General features: G+C 44.3%; 1 long non-coding RNA gene across 1 annotated transcript; it reads right to left on the reverse strand.

Annotated features, from left to right (window-relative positions):
* Nucleotides 1-15,254: 15,254 nt before the first annotated feature.
* LOC135086067 (uncharacterized) lies at nucleotides 15,255-17,647 on the reverse strand. Its single transcript, XR_010260283.1, has 3 exons — nucleotides 17,574-17,647; nucleotides 16,236-16,351; nucleotides 15,255-15,336 (listed from the first exon to the last, which is right to left on the reverse strand). It is a non-coding gene; the product is annotated as an uncharacterized LOC135086067 (long non-coding RNA).
* Between the last annotated feature and the right edge of the window lie 33 nt (nucleotides 17,648-17,680).

The following is a 17,680-nucleotide window of genomic DNA, read 5'->3' on the forward strand; positions in this document are numbered from 1 at the left end:
GTTTCGTCCCGCAGTGCACTTATCGCTGCGACCAACTCTTTACCCCAGTTGACGTTTATTTCAGACGTATCACCGCTGGGGCTGTATTCTTGACTCTTAGATTGGCCTGGATTAGAACCTTCGTCATTCAAGCCCTTCACCGGTGTGTCCGTGTTGTCCTGCCTTGGTGTTTTAACTGCGCAACAAGGACAAATCCATGCTTTAGGGCTATTTGTTCCCAAGGCAACGCACTGCTTATGGTAGATTCCCTTACATTTCAAACATGTTGCGCCACCTGCCGCCGTCATGAACTTTCCGCACGCACCGCAGTTTTTATTGCTTGGCATGTTTATCAATAATTGTTATTGATCGTTGTTTACGTGTTTACGTTGAGATCGAGAATGAAAGTGCGTTCGAGAGATGGCGCTGTTCAATATAGTAATTTATTACGGTTTTTGTATGGAGTTTGACACTTTTGTCGTTTGTTACAGTAAGATGGTGCAACCCATGAAGGTCGCAGGAAGAGCCTGGATGCAGGAAGCGCAGGACCGGTATGGAAATCCTTGGGGGAGGCCTTTGTTCAGCTGTGGGCGTCATTTGGCTGAAACGGTGCAACCTGCAGTCTCTTCTTGTCGTGTCGACAACAAACCTACACAGCGTCAGCCCAAAACTCCGCCACAAGAGTGGCGTTGTCAGTAGCCTTCATTAAATCTTCCTGCGTGCAGTTGTTAGGGCACGCAGGGCACGACATCATGTGCTTCGTCGTAACCTGTAGTTAGTGTGTGTGTACTCACGTCATAACCTTCACCTCCGTCGTGTGTATGACACGCCCGTCGCGCCACATCTGTAACCCACAGTCGCCGCGGCGCGCGACTGAGGCCAAGGAGGATGCGATCTCCTCCTCCCACCAGCCTTTGGCTCAAGGCGGAGCGGAGCGGAGACGAGAGATGTGCGGCGAAGCTGGCAGGCTAAAGCGGAGCGGAGAAGAGACGAAATGTGTGAGCTGTGCGTAGTTGTCAGCTGTCAGTCTATTAGTGTCTATAAAAGGCAAACACATTCGGCACAGCTCCGCTCGACAAAATTGAGTCCGCGCGACACTTCTCCTCTCTTCTCCGCTTGATCCATTTCCATCGAAGCGGAGCGGAGACATGTGTAAGCTGTGCGTAGCTGTCAATCTATGACAGGTAAACACACTCCGCACGGCTCCGCTCCGCAATGATTGGCTCTGCTCCGTTCCGCACAGCTCCGCATCACGTTGCGCCGTCCCACTCTCTTCTCCGCGAGATTCATTTACACTGAAGCGGAGCGGAGAGGAGTTGCGGAAATAATGGTTATTCGAAACACTTCTCAGCACCGCTCCACCTTAAGGGCTATATTTCACCGGGACACCATGGCGGCGCAACCAGTCGCCGTTACCAACAAAATGTATACAGCTCTATAGAGAGTTACTCACCTGGTGTCCGTTTGGTTGCGCAAAGCTCTATACATTTTGTTGGTAGCGGCGACTGGTTGCGCCGCCACGGTGTCCCGGTGAAATATAGCCTTAATAGTTTGGAAACAACTCGCAGTTATTGTGTGTGTGTACTCACGTCATAACCTTTACCTCCCTCGTGTGTATGACACGCCCGTCGCGCCACATCTGTAACCCACAGTCCCCGCGGCGCGCGACGGAGGCCAAGGAGGATGCGATCTCCTCCTCCCACCAGCCTTTGGCTCAAGGCGGAGCGGAGCGGAGACGAGAGATGTGCGGCGAAGCTGGCAAGCCAAAGCGGAGCGGAGACGAGACGAAATGTGTGAGCTGTGCGTAGTTGCCAGCTGTCAGTGTATTAGTGTCTATAAAAGGCAAACACACTCGGCACCGCTCCGCTCCGCACAGCTCCGCTCGACAAAAATGAGTCCGCGCGACACTTCTCCTCTCTTCTCCGCTTGATCCATTTCCATCGAAGCGGAGCGAAGAGATGTATAAGCTGTGCGTAGCTGTCAATTTAAGACAGGTAAACAAACTGCGAACGGCTCCGCTGCGCAACGATCGGCTCTGCTCCGCATTACTCTGCTCCGCTCCGCACAGCTCCGCATCACGTTGCGCCGTCCCGCTCTCTTCTCCACGCGATTCATTTACACTGAAGCGGAGCGGAGAGGAGTTGCGGAAATAATGGTTATTCGAAACACTTCTCAGCTCCGCTCCACCTTAAGGGCTATATTTCACCGGGACACCATGGCGGCGCAACCAGTCGCCGGCTACCAACAAAATGTATACAGCTCTATAGAGAGTTACTCACCTGGTGTCCGTTTGGTTGCGCAAAGCTCTATACATTTTGTTGGTAGCGGCGACTGGTTGCGCCGCCATGGTGTCCCGGTGAAATATAGCCTTCGTTTTCAGCCAAATGACGTCCACTGCTGGACAAAGGCCTCCCTCAAGGTTTTCCACAATGAACGGTCCTGCACTGCCCGCATCCAGGCTCTTCCCGCGACCTTCACCAGATCGTCGGTCCACCTAGTAGGAGGCCTGCCCACGCTACGTCTTCCAGCCCGTGGTCGCCACTCGAGAACTTTCCTGCCCCAACGGCCATCGTCTCTACGAGCTATGTGCCCCGCCCACTGCCACTTGATTTTAGAAATTCTGCGAGCTATGTCGGTTACTTTGGTTCTCCGAAATATAGCCTTAATAGTTTGGAAACAACTCGCAGTTATTGTGTGTGTGTACTCACGTCATAACCTTCACCGCCCTCGTGTGTATGACACGCCCGTCGCGCCACATCTGTAACACACAGTCGCCGCGGCGCGCGACGGAGGCCAAGGAGGATGCGATCTCCTCCCACCAGCCTTTGGCTCAAGGCGGAGCGGAGCGGAGAGGAGAGACGTGCGGCGAAGCTGGCAGGCTAAAGCGGAGCGGAGACGAGACGAAATGTGTGAGGTGTGCGTAGTTGTCAGCTGTCAGTCTATTAGTGTCTATAAAAGGCAAACACACTCGGCACAGCTCCGCTCCGCACAGCTCCGCTCGACAAAAATTAGTCCGCGCGACACTTCTCCTCTCTTCTCCGCTTGATCCATTTCCATCGAAGCGGAGCGAAGAGATGTATAAGCTGTGCGTAGCTGTCAATTTAAGACAGGTAAACAAACTGCGCACGGCTCCGCTGCGCAACGATCGGCTCTGCTCCGCTCCGCACAGCTCCGCATCACGTTGCGCCGTCTCACTCTTCTCCGCGCGATCCATTGACACCGAAGCGGAGCGGAGAGAATTTGCGGAAATAATGGTTATTCAAAACACTTCTCAGCTCCGCTTCACCTTAAGGGCTATATTTCACCGGGACACCATGGCGGCGCAACCAGTCGCCGTTACCAACAAAATGTATACAGCTCTATAGAGAGTTACTCACCTGGTGTCCGTTTGGTTGCGCAAAGCTGTATACATTTTGTTGGTAGCGGCGACTGGTTGCGCCGCCATGGTGTCCCGGTGAAATATAGCCTTAATAGTTTGGAAACAACTCGCAGTTATTGTGTGTGTGTACTCACGTCATAACCTTCACCTCTCTCGTGTGTATGACACGCCCGTCGCGCCACATCTGTAACCCACAGTCGCCGCGGCGCGCGACGGAGGCCAAGGAGGATGCGATCTCCTCCTCCCACCAGCCTTTGGACTGGTCGCCTTGAAGACAGTACAATCAGTCATTAATTTTCTACAAATAGCAGAGTAAATACAAATGAGTAGGTCATCTTCATAGAAACGCACGGGCGCGGTTTGTATGTGAGCGCGCCAACACGTATGCGGCGCGCACGCACACATTGACAAAATTTTGCGGGGATTAGCGGGGAGTTGCGCCGAATTTTGTCAGTGTGTGCGTGCGCGTCGCATACGTATTGGCGCGCTCACATACAAACCGCGCTCGGTGCGTTTCTATGAAGATGACCTACTCATTTGTATTTACTCTGCAAATAGGCTTCACTCGTCCCAGTATTACTTTGAGGTCGTCGGTCCACCTTCTATGACTTCATAAATGTAGCAGGAAGGCGCTGAATGCAGGCCGCTACCAATCGATCAACATATAAATCATTGGGGGAGGCCTATGTTCAGCGGTGGACGTCCTAACCGTTCTATGACTGAAATGATGATTGTGAGGAGCCATTTAAAAAGCGCTTGGATTTCCCAGTATTACTTAACACTACCATTGCTTCAGGACAATAAATGGGCCAGTGTGCAACCCCTTAATTTACCAGTCCTTACCTCCAGCCTTTGGTCTAGTCACCTAATCAGTGCCTGAGGTATCGGAGTGGCACGGGAGGGGTAACATGTAAATTAATTTATGATAATTATGCAAACCCTGGTCTTCCAAAAATAAATTAATAATATATGACGTGACACATACAAGTCTAAGGCACATCTGAAGTCTCACTGATGTAAATATGACGTCACAAAAACACCCTACCGTGCCGTTCCCATACCTCAAGCACTGACTTAATTGAGCAATAGACCTCCATTTGTTGTCATTTATCATCCTCAACCACGGAGGAACTGGCTATCTTACCTCTAACAGCCGGAACACAACAATGCTGTTAACATTGTTGTTATGGCGACAGACTTAGGTAAGATGGTGGTAGCTAGCCAGTCGGACTTAGAACAAGCCCTACCACCAACCAAACCGAACAGAAAAATCTGCCCCCACTGGGAATCGAACCCGGGACCTCTGCGTCTGAAGCAGGTGGTCTTACCACTAGACCACAGATGCGGTTTCTGAAGCAGGTGGTTGCTGAAACAACATCTAAACACCATGTATAGAAGACAATAGAAGTCTTCGTCACTTCGTCTATCATTTGATGTCACACTTACATTCCGCCATCTTGGCTATGATGTCCAGCAGCGTGACGTCAGCGGTCGAAGCGAAAGCGTCCAGGATGGCTTGGAAGGCGTACTGCGAGGCGCCTGATAGCTCGGACAGTCTCGCAGGCAGTCGGGAAGCGAAGGTTTTGTAGGCAGCACTGGGAAGGGAATCATAAACCGGGTTTTAAATACATCCAGCCAAGTGTGAGGTAGACTCGCTTGTTGAGGATTCTGTACAAACATATTTATGGAGCGGCACGGGAGGTGTGACATAACATAATGACGTGACAGAGCATAAAAATCTGAAGCACATCTGAAATCTCGCTGACGTTTGACGTCACAACAACATCCTCCCGTGCCACTCGCATACCTCAGGCTCTGATTGAGTTAAGCGCTAGGCCTACTGGAAATCCCAAAGAGCCCTCCAAAACGTACAATAACTATATTATTTTATGTGTCAAAAGATGAATTTCAAAATAAGACAGAAAAATAAAAGCAAAGCCTTGATCACACGTACCGAGAAAACGGGCGAGACAGTGCTCTCGGCCGAGTACTCGGTGTGTATGAACATTTTATTGTCCTGAAGCAGTGGTAGGGTTAATACTGGGACGTGTAAAAGTGCTTTTTTTAAGCCTATTTACAGAAATAAATGAGTTTTAATGAGTTTTAATTGCTTTAATGAGTGGTCGACCGAGCGCTCGAGTATGTGACTCGCTCACCCAACTGTCTCGACCGAGTAAACATTTTACTGTCTCGCCCGTTTACTCGGTACGTGTGATCAAGGCTTTACTGCAAATAAGTTTGTAGCCGTAATAAATCATTTTTGTATGACATACGTATAACAACATCGATTTACAGAGGTTTTCGTTTACAGTGAGATTGACGACAAAACAAAGTAATCGTATAGACAGCGTCAAATAGTTTGTGACACCTAAAGTAGCCAAAATTTTTTGTGTGTTACATTTGTTGGAATAACGTTATGTTGTCGATTTTTTGGCCATTTGGATGTCCTGAATTAACCCTAGAAATCTACACTAATATTATAAATGCGAAAGTAACTCTGTCTGTCTGTCTCTTTCACGCCTAAACCACTGAACCGATTTTGATTAAATTTGGCATAGAGATAGTTTGAGTCCCGGGAAAGGACATAGGATAGATGTTATTCCGGTTTTTGAAACAGGAACGCGCGCGACAAAGTTTTTCTGTGACAGACAAAATTCCACGCGGGCGAAGCCGCGGGCGGAAATCTAGTAGTCCATATTCTTCATATTTACCTGCACTCGTCCCCTCCTGGCAGCGTCCCAACCAGTCTCTCTCCTCCCGCCCCCACAATCGCCCGGGACACAAACTGCATCGGGACAGTGTCCCAGGCCAGTCGCACCGGCAGCCGGGTTGTATGGGACAGTAGAGAGCATTTGTCCCCGAAGGTGGACTGCGCTTGGTATACGGGCCATATCTGGGAACACGACGATTTATTACTAGCTTTTGCCTGCGACTTCGTCCGCGTAGAAGTCGAAAACGATCTCATAGGATTTTCAAATGGCTTTTAACGTTATTAACTAAATGTTTAAATATGTATAAAATATAAAAATGTTAAAGGTTAAATAAACATGAAAATAAAATTTTGTTATGTTTTATGAACATGTAGCTCGGCCTTTGATCCTGCGAAAGTTACTCGGGGGCATTATCTAAGAGAGATTGGGGGTGTTTGGCGGAAAACTAGCTAGTAAAATAGCGTCCTTTTGGCGGTAAGTGCTGTCAATGACAAAAAAATGTATGGGAAACGTCACTTTTAAAGTTTAACAAACGTGTCCTGCCAGCGTGGGGAGTGTAAGCCAAATACTCCATTTGCCTTTAGTAAATTAGAAGGGTACGTACTTGTGTAGTAGAGACTAAAGGACGAAACACACTTATCAACCCGGAAACGGATCGTAACCGTATCAACTCAAGGCGGTAAGTATTCTTTGTATGAAACTCCGTACTTAAAAGCACACTTATCTGCATCGTAACGTAAACGCCTCGCGTCACGGCGAAAGGCGAAACGTGATGATCCCTTTCCGGCCTGATAAGTGTATTATGACCTTAAATTCATCATCATCATCTCAGCCATAGGACGTCCACTGCTGAACATAGGCCTCCCCCAATGCTTTCCATGTTGATCTATTGGTAGCGGCCTGCGTCCAGCGCCTTCCTGCTACCTTTATGATGTCGTCGGTCCACCTTGTGGGTGGACGTCTCACGCAGCTATTTCCGGTACGCGGCCTCCACTCCAGAACCTTGCTGCCCCATCGGCCGTCAGTTCTGCGTACTATACCTTAAATTACCTGATGACAAATGATGCTTACCGTATCAATCAGCTCCAACACCTTAACACTGTCTTCAACAGTCATTTTCTTTTTCAAACAACTTTTCAATACATCTCCCAAAACCGCCGATATTTCATTACTAGTCCCCATCAAAATATACGGTTTCTTTATAAAATACACAGAATACACATCTACAAAATACTTGATAAACTTCAAACCAGTTTTGTTGTGACTTTTGACAATATGCTGCGTTATTTCGTCAAATATTTTCAGTCTTAAAGATATATTTAACATATCTGACAGGTATTCCTTGTATATATCTATGTATTTCTCTCCATTTTCGGTGTATATGTCCAAAACCGTATCGCATAGATTCAAAATTGAATCATCGCAGATATACGCTGGTATTTTCAACAATTCTGAGTATATTTTTAAGGATTTTATGTCTAAAGAATATTCTTTGTGAATGTTATCCTTATTTATATTTTCCGTTTTGGTTTTTATATCGTATCTTTTGTACCAATCTTTGAAAGATATCAGAATGTCCGGCTCTCCGATTACTGTGTGGTATTTGCTCACACAGGAGTTGAATTGTTTCTGTAAGTGTATTATGTACTTTGGTGGCATATTGCTGATGATTTTCTTTATTAGTTTTAGAGATGGCTGAAAAAGAGGAAATTGTTAAAATGTTCTAAGAAGTAAGACTCAAATTTTAAACAAATAATGCTAAACTCGGTCAATGCCTCAGGTATGGAAGCGGCACGGGAGGGTGACTTTGTGACGGTCAAAAGTCAGTGAGACTAGATTTCTTCTTCTTCTTTTTTGATGATGTTGGCAATGCACGTCGAGGTCGACTTGATTTGTGCCATTTTCAAGTTTAAAGTGATACGAGTTACAAAATGAGATCAAGTAATGATTTCATGAAGGATGATAGATGATACCCCTTCCCACCCTTTGAGTCTCAGTAAAGTTGTGGTGCTTTACTGAGACCTCATATGAACTACTTGAGAGAACCAGAAGAATCACGATGCACAGTCTTGCTTCATTTGCCCAAACTCATGCACGTTCACGAACACTTAATGGTTAATAATCCACCATTATTACACATTAATACTAGTCGCCCAAACACGAATTTCAGAAAATAAAACAAAACCGCTAACATGACGATTCAGATTCCCGCCAAGAAGCTCAGACTAAATTTGTATGCCCTGTCACGTCATAATGTGTCAATGTCACCCCTCCCGAGCCGCTCCCATTCCTCAAGCACTGGCTGCGTTAAGCGCCAGACCTTATAGTAAGAATGGATTATGGAATAAGCAAATAAATATGTAAGCACTGGTTTTACACGACCATTATTCTCCCAAAAAAGCTACTAATAAACAAAAAAAATCTGTTAGCAAACCTCTTTGAATTTCCCGATCAATTCAGTAGCATAAACAGACAGGAACTTCAAAATGGCTTCAACACCAAATTCATCAGTGCCATCATATTTAACTCCCAATCTATCAATACGTTTCAATATTTCTCCCAATTTTTCATCAGTTAGAGACAACTCAGCTTCAGCTATAAAGTACATTTCTCTTTCACTACATTCTTGAGTATTTATAACCGTAAAAAATTTACCACGATCAAAATTGGGCATACTATTGAAGAATTCCAAAGTCATTTTAACTTTATCTTTGAACAACTTCACGGATTTTGACAGATCTGTGTTATTCTTTCGGACATTTCTCATTAATTTCTCAATGATTTCTTGAATAATTTGTTTGTTGTACAACTCATAGTTGTCCAATAATATTTTGTATGCGGTTTTGAAGGTATTTTTGGCGCTAGTGTCTTCAGTTTCGAGTATTAATGTCAAGATGGCGGGTAGTTCTTTGGTTTGGAGTAGATGGTTGTCTTTAATGGCGGCTAGCAGAGTGTCAGTTATGTTAAGACCGCCGCTTCTAGTGGTGGCTGGAAGATAAATAATGTAGTTTATTAAACGGAATTTTTTTTTGGGGTTTCGTGCTCGAAGTGGTGGTAAGGCAAGCTGTATTTTGGAACGTGGAAACGGCCTATGTAAAAAATAAGGAAAAAAACCTACATAAATGATCACTGAGTGAGGCTGAGTGACAAAAAAGTGACAAAGATTCTTCCGCCACCAGCTCATATGTCTTTACGAAGTGGTAGTACTGTAAACTTATTTGTTTCATACTCGGGGTCGTGAAATACTAGTCCAAAGCACGATTCAAAGGCACAGAAACGTATAATGTCTTCCACACAACGAAATACGACACAAATGACCTTGTTTGGCTTGTTTGTAGCACATTATGCAATAAAGATATAATGATTATGACGTGTACAAGTGCCCTGTAAAGGGAGGGAGAGGGGAGTGGAGGCCACGCACCGGAAAACGCAGCGTAGGACGTCAACCTACAAGATGGACCGATGACCTCATGAAGGTAGCAGGAAGGCGCCTGGGCGAATCGGTCAACATGGCATCCTTGGGGGAAGCCTTTGTTCAGCAGTGGACGTCATATGGCTGAAATGATGATGATGACCTTTCACCAACCTTGCTCGCTAGCCACCATGACGCGGGCGCGCTCGGCCGCCACTCGTCCCAGCTGCTCCGCGGCCTCGGAGCCCGAGTTAGATAATAACAGTCCTTCTAATGAGTCCGAGAGCATCCGTCGAACGCCGGGGGACTTCTCCTCGCTTATGTACTGGAAAATGTGGGAAAAAATTTGATAGATTAGATAAAAATTAGTTTTAGGGGCGCAAATTTTATGGGAGGGCATTCTGAGCTGGGGGGTAGTAGGTGAGGGGGGGAGGGTTAATTCTAAGTAAGGTGAGGGTCGGATGCAATAACGCTCGGATCACTAGCTTTAAGGGTGAGAAGGGGGACCACACAGTTGACTGCTTCTGGGCTAGATGGGGGACATTAAGACACCTTATCGGGGATCTGAAACTGGATAGCTCCCCAGGCATTGACAAGTGTTCCACATTAATAATTAAACTTGCAAGAAAAGCCCTTGTACCACCACTAACACATATTTTCAACCTCAGTTTTGCTTCTGGTATTTTTCCTGAAAATTGGAAACTAGCCATTATCACTCCTATACACAAAAACGGAGATAAAACCAGTCCGACTAATTATCGCCCTATTTCCTTACTCACAATTTTCTCGAAAATGCTAGAAAAGTTGGTAAACAAAAGAATTGTCGCGTTCCTTGAGAGCAATAATCAAATACCTGATAACCAATTTGGTTTTAGACGCGGAAAGTCCACCGAAGACGCTGTAATGCTATTATCTAATACAGTTTCCATTGCACTAGATAACAACAAGGCTTGTCTGGGCGTGTTCCTCGATCTAGCCAAAGCCTTTGATACAGTTTCGACCCCTATACTCCTTCGCAAGATATACCAAGTGGGCATACGAGGTTTGGCATTCGACTGGTTCTCCAGCTATCTTTCTAATCGAAGACAGTGTGTTCGAGTGGGATCGGTAGTTAGTGATCAGGTTAAAGTTGAATACGGCGTACCTCAAGGCAGTATACTTGGACCCACTTTATTTACACTGTACATGAGTGAAATCCCAGCACTACAGCTTGAAGGTGCAGAAACGCTTCTTTACGCCGATGATACGGTCTTGCTCTTTCAGGGTGCCTCCTGGAAAATCGCATATGACAATGCTGAACGTGGCTTGACAGTAGTTACTGATTGGCTAAAAAACAACCTGCTAACACTTAATGCCAAGAAAACAAAATACATAGCGTTTCATATGACAGCTCGTACACAACCACCTTCTTCAAACATACTCAAACTACACGCGCACACACAAAATACATCAATAAGTTGTTCTTGTGACGAGATAGAGAGGGTAGGTAGCATAAAATATTTAGGAATAACCATAGACGAGAATTTGTCCTACAAAGAACACATTTCCCAACTTTCTGTTCGTACCCGAAAAATGATATTCGTCATGAAAAACTTAAGAAACTCGGCCCCAAAGGAAATTCTGCTGTTAGTTTATAAGACCCTTTGCCAATCCTTACTGATGTACTGTATAATTTTATGTTTAGTGATATAAGAAATGTTAGATTATAAGCCTAACCTTGTAATTAAATTAAATAAATAAAAAAAAAAAAAAAAAAATAAGAGTTTGGGGAGGAGCTGCTAAGTACTTAATGATCGAGCTCGAAAGAGCCCAAAGGGCAGTTCTCAAAGTAATGCTAAAGAAACCTTTCAAGTACAATACAGATCGGCTATATTCAGATGCAGGAGTCTTGAGAGTCCGTCAGCTGTTCATACTACGGGCTGCCACTGGCATGCACACTATCACCCTTAAGTCTCCTGAATACGAAAAGCTGTGTAAGCAACGAGTCTTCAAGATCCCGGTCCCAACAGTACGCACAAAATTTGCCAAACGTCACCCTACTTCTCTGTTACCGTTTTTATACAATAAAATCTGCCGCAAATTAAAAATTAAAACATTGACAACTCGCCAGGCCAAACTTGAAATAGAATCTTGGCTTAAAAACCTTGATTACCCGGACACAGAATGCCTTCTTACTTAAAGACTAAGAAACCTCTATCACACACACACACACACACACACACACACACACACACTCACAACACTTTACACACAACACTCAACACATATCACCCAACACACAACTAAATTTACATATTTTGTTAGCTATTAATAAGAATAATAAATAGATTTTAATTATATACCTATACCTACCTACATAATTATTTAAGATGTAATTTTACTTGTCATCCTTTAATAGAGACTAATACCATTATCATTAATGTAAGCTTTGTTACTATTATTATTATGTTTTAATCTTAATTTCTTATAGCAATAAATTGCCTGACTTGTGTGTTCTCAGACCCCAAAGTAAAGATCTTCTTGTAAAAACTAAAAGGCTCCTGCGACACAAGCTATGCTTAGTGCAGAAGCCGCTAGTCATAAGAATACTCTGTACATTGATTTAATGGCAATAAACATTTTATTATTATTATTATGTTTGTACGCTTTGGAGCTCACGGGTCAAAAGTGGCCCGGTCCTTTATAAGGCTTGCGTGGGGATACAGATCCAACACGTAGAGGCCGTTTTAAGCGCAAAATAATCGACAAAAGTGAAAGTGGTGCACATGCTGGATCTAGTCTCTGACTATATCATGGGATGTAGCCAGAGACCATCCCCGGCCTGTGCACAGGAGCTATTGCAGTTATTGGAGAATGGACTAGGGTTATGGATGAAGGATGGATGGACTGGTTACTGGGCTATGGATGGAGACTACGGGTCACCTGCCTGGTTCATAGTCTCGGACTGAAAAAATGGCAGGCGGTGACTAGCCAGCGACTAAATGGGCCCCCCCTGGCGTCATGAGTCGTATAGACCGGACTGAGGGGCAACATTGGTGTCTACCAGCTCAGGGGTGTAGAGAGGTGTGCTGCGCTTTCTCCGGAGTTACTCGCGGCGTTATGCCCTTTAACACTTCCACCCCTGGAGCATATAGCTCTAGCGACTCCACTCTGGCCGGCCGGTTAAGGCAAGCCAGAGGTGAAAGTCCTGCAGACCCTCTCGGATTCCACTTCGGCAAGCCGAAGACGAGGGTCTTGACCGACTCTCGGGAGCACTCGGATTAACAACTGGCCCCGTGGTGTCGCTACTCACCAACAGCTCGCCACAAAGCTGCCCTGCGGGGCTTATTATTATTATTATTATTAGTTATTTTGAGATGAAGAAAGATGCATGGGGAGATAATATGTTGATGGGGAAGAGGATATTCTGAACTGTAACCCACTTATGAGCGTACCCAGCTCTTTAGGGATCATTCTAGAATCTGTAGAAGTAGGAACAGCGGCCACACAGGTGGGCTGGGCTAGTTAAGGGGGCACACTAGGCTTGATGGGGGCATTCTAAGCTAGACAGAGGCATTCTAGGCTAGATGGGGGTATTCTGGACCAGATTGTGGTATTCTGGGCTACATGGAGGCATTCTGGGCTAAGTAAAGTTATTTGAGCTAGGTAGGGGGCATTCTGGGCTAGATGGGGAACATTATAGGCTAGATGGAGGGCATTATAGGCTAGATGGGGGCATTATAGGCTAGATGGGGGCATTATGGGCTACATGGTGGTATTGTGGGCTACACAGAAGCATTCTAAGCTACAAAGGGACAATCTGGGCTAGTTGAAGGGCATTCTGGGCTACTTGGGGGCATTCTGGGCTAAGTATGTGGGGGCTTATTAGGTAGGAGACTTACCCTCAACAAGGCAGTGAGGCAAGGCACCGAGTCACATAGTAAGACAGCCTGTTGCACGCTGGCCGCGTCCACGTTAGAAGTGTGAGAATGGGCCCTGCATAATGCTCGGATCACTAGCGTTAGAGATAGGGGGGTAATGTCTTAAGATTGTAGGAAGCATTCTGAATTGGAAGGGGGTATTATGAGGAGGTTATAGGCGGCGTGATGGGGGTTTTTATGTTCTGGGCAGGTGGCGGCTTTTTAGGGAAGGCATTCTGGGCTGGCGAGTAGGAGGGAGTATTTAGGACTAGTCTGGCCCAGGAGTGTACATACGGGGGAGACAATTCTGAATGAGGTTTATTTTTAAAAGGACACTTTAGGGGGGGTATCTCACCTTTAACAGAGCTGTGAGGCAAGGCACCGAATCACACAATAAGACAGCCTGTTGCACGCTGGCCGCGTCTACATTAGAAGTGTGAGAATGGGCCCTGCATAACGCTCGGATCATTAGCGTTAGAGATAAAAGAGGGGGGTAATCCCTGAAGTTTGTAGAAAGCATTCTGGGCTAAATGGGGGCATTCTGGGATAGATGGGAGCATTCTAGGCTAGATGGGGGGATTCTGGCTAGATAGGAGGTATTCTGGGCTACATAGGGGTATTCTGGGCAACAAGGGGACAATCTGGGCTAATTGAGGGGCCTTCTGAGTTAGGTGATGCGAGGGCATTTTGGGCTACTTGAAGGGCATTCTGGGCTACTTGGGGGCATTCTGGGCTAAGTATGTGGGGGCTTATTAGGCAGGAGACTTACCCTCAACAAGGCAGTGAGGCAAGGCACCGAATCACACAGTAAGACAGCCTGTTGCACACTGGCCGCGTCCACGTTAGAAGTGTGAGAATGGGCCCTGCATAATGCTCGGATCACTAGCGTTAGAGACAGCTGGAGAGTCGGGTCTTTGCTGGCTGATACTGGAATCAAAATACACTCAACATCAAATTTTGATTTTGAAAAATAAATCGCACCTTCCGCGACGCGAACTTTAAGTATTTTCTTCTGACACAATCATGGTGCCCCAACAATATTGGTGTTATTTGAAAGCCCAATAAATATCCTTAAAGAAAAACACATTTAATTTCATAATAAATGATTAACATATACCATAAATGTGACTTGAAAAAAGACCTCACTTTGGGCTCACCTCTGGGATCAATTAGACCAATTTTTATGGTTATAAAACCAAATAATGATCTTACGTGTCCTTTTTAACAGATGGATAGCGATTAATCCCAATTTAACAGTTTTATAGCCATAAAAGTTGGCTCAAGCGTAACTACCTATTTTTTGAAGAAGTGACTCTGGATTCTTCTAAAGACACATTTTTGAGGTAAAAACTTTTCTTTAATGAAATGAAGTTTAGAACTAGGCTTTGGTACCAATGTTGGTGGGAAGTGGGGATGCATACGTTTGCTAAGTGCTTGTCGCGGGAGGTGCGATTTATTTGATGCCGAGTGTAGTAAAAATTACATCTCATTTGAGTTAAAATAGTAAGACACGGGTCTTAACGCGACGTTTATTAATGAGTTACATTATGTTCTCACGGCTTGACGTTTCGACTACTATGCTGCAGCCGTGTCACAAGCCGAAACGTCAAGCCGTGAGTACATATGGGACTATTCCCACCTCTCGTTCCCACCGCTGCAACTCCTGTGTAGCCAGGATCTACAGCTTGACCGCCAATAACCCAACCAGTGAAGGTCAAGTTTGTCCCGGGGGAAAGTTAAACTGTCATTGGACTCGCAAAGACTGTAGCTAATTCAAATTTCAAATTCAAATTCAATAATTTATTTGCTAGAATAAATTTTTTGCTAGAATAATTTGCTAGTATAAATGTAGATTTAATAATACTCACAGTTAGCGCACATGATGCTTAACAGCCTCTGCAAGGCTTCAGGGTTCTCATGGATTATAGCCAACTGCAATATCTTTTGCAGATTCATCTGTAAAAAAGAATAATTCATCATTCTTGTGACCATCAACTTTAGGTCATTTACGCCCGTATTCACAAACGATGCTTGCTTAAGTGAAGCAGCAAATCGAACGCACAGCGTTGAATAGAGCTCTGTGATTGGTTCGTGTGTCACCCTGTGTGTCCGCGCGCACTGTGAGACCTCATAGTAATGTTTGTGAATACGGGCGTTAGACTCCATTGCAGGAGCATGACCCTCTGATTTACTAAAGGCCAATGGAGATCAGATACGCACAGTCAGCGTCAAATACACACATCGGCAGATTTAGCGGAACGGAAAAAAAGCATAAATATTAACATTTTTTTAGATAAAAAATGCCTAATTATGACCTTTTTTTAATTATATTCTAAATATGAAGAAAATAATTGCCAACAGGATATTTTTTTAATTAGTTTGTTTAATTACCCCATCAATAGTTTCGTTGAGTGTTTTGAATTGAATGAAGCTGTTGCTAATATGGATTTATTTTACGTGAAAGTTGTTTTTTTCTGAGAATTTCGTTGTGGAAGCATTCAGTTACTTACAAGAGTTTATTATGTCCAGCTTAGCACCGTCAGAAATCATTAAGGCAGATGAAATGAGAAGAAACGGTCATGCATACAGATCGACTGCCGTAAGACTTCGTCGATTAGTATCGACGACTCATGGCAGTAACCAACGGTACAGATTAATCATTTCTGTCGTTAGGAGGATAAATCTGCCGGTGTGTGTAGTTCATGACGCCCAAAGTGGCCTAAAGTTTCCTTATTTCAATTGTAACAAAGACGTGTTGCGAACTTTTTGGCTACTTTGGGTGTCACGAACTATTTGACGAGCTTTGCTTAATTTTGAACTGGGGCGCAGTGTAAAAAGTCCAAGGATTTATTTACCTTATAAGAAGTACCTTCATCAGGGTTCGGTATATTCAAAGACAGCTTGTCCTTTAGTTGAGCTATTGTATTTTCATTTTCATTGTTTGTTATGTAGTTGTTGTTGCCATATTTACCTAGAAATAAAAACCGTTTATTATTAAGTTATTTTGAAATTCAAGCATTTAAAAATCAAATGCATCAATCAATAAGTTAGCAACCACCAGCTACAATAAACGACTGAATCGCAACGATATATTCGTTCAGGTTCAGAATGCCCAATTCCCAAAATGTCCGACGGTTTCAAAATGTCCAATTCCCAAAAAGTCCTCATAACTTTTCTTAAAAAATGTGACAGATGGTGAATGTGGAGTGCTAGAGAGCTCCTTGGACATGTTAAAACTATATGGAACAAATCCATTTATAGTTTGGGGGTGCAATCGCAGATGATCACATAAAAACAGTAAGTAAGTAATGTATCAATTTGACATACATTTCCCAGATAGATTAGATTTTTGTGTTATTGTCAAAATGCGCGAAAAATATTAACTTTTCATAAGACAGGACAACGTCTGTTGGGTCTACTAGCAGGCCTGGCTCACTCCGCGCGGTACATCCGATAATTACCTACAGCGAAGCGCCCCGCCGGCGGGTATTATATCAGTCGAGTGTCACGCGCGCGCCCGTCAGGACGCTGGCGTGCGTTGTAGTACCTAATTCTATGATCGAAGTATTATTTAAAAATGGACATAAAGAGAAAGAAATATCATGCGGCGTTCGGGTGTTTAAATTCGAAAAGAAATCTACCGGATTTATCTTTTTTTTCGCTTCCCAAAGATGCTGAAAGGTATGTTGGCCATGTAGGTAATCAATAATTCTTAGGATAGTATAGGAACCTAACCTACCATGACTACTGCTCAGAATGCGTTCGTTCGTTTCAGCCAAATGACGTCCACTGCTGGACAAAGGCCTCTCCCAAGGTTTTCCGTAATGAATGCGTACTTACATACATACGTGTCATGAGGTACGTACCTCATGACATATAAGTAGATTAATTATTTGTTTCACTAGACAGCAATCCTAACAGCGTAAGAAGAGTTCAGAGGCACGCGATAGAAAGAGACAAAACTTGTAGGTGAATAAAATTGTAGGTACGTAGTGCTGTGCGAGCTGAATTCCACTGTATCGCGTCGCAGCAAGACTAGCATTTATTTAAATCGTCTTGCGGAGTAATCCTTCTGTACCTGTACTATTACTTATTCTGTGCTACTAGTAAATTATAGAAATAAACATTCTTAACTTAACTTTTTGACTAAGTATTTAGTCAATGTTTATGATGAAAGCAAAATGTCTACTTACCAATGAATATAATAACGTCTCTGTGTAGTATCTTCGATTCTTTATCTGTCGCGTGTTTGCGAGTTCGTAGTTTTTCTACCAAGTATAACAGCTGTGGAAAAATAATT

This window comes from Ostrinia nubilalis, chromosome 30 (genome assembly GCF_963855985.1).
Source record: "Ostrinia nubilalis chromosome 30, ilOstNubi1.1, whole genome shotgun sequence".
Classification (NCBI taxonomy): Eukaryota; Metazoa; Arthropoda; class Insecta; order Lepidoptera; family Crambidae; genus Ostrinia; species Ostrinia nubilalis.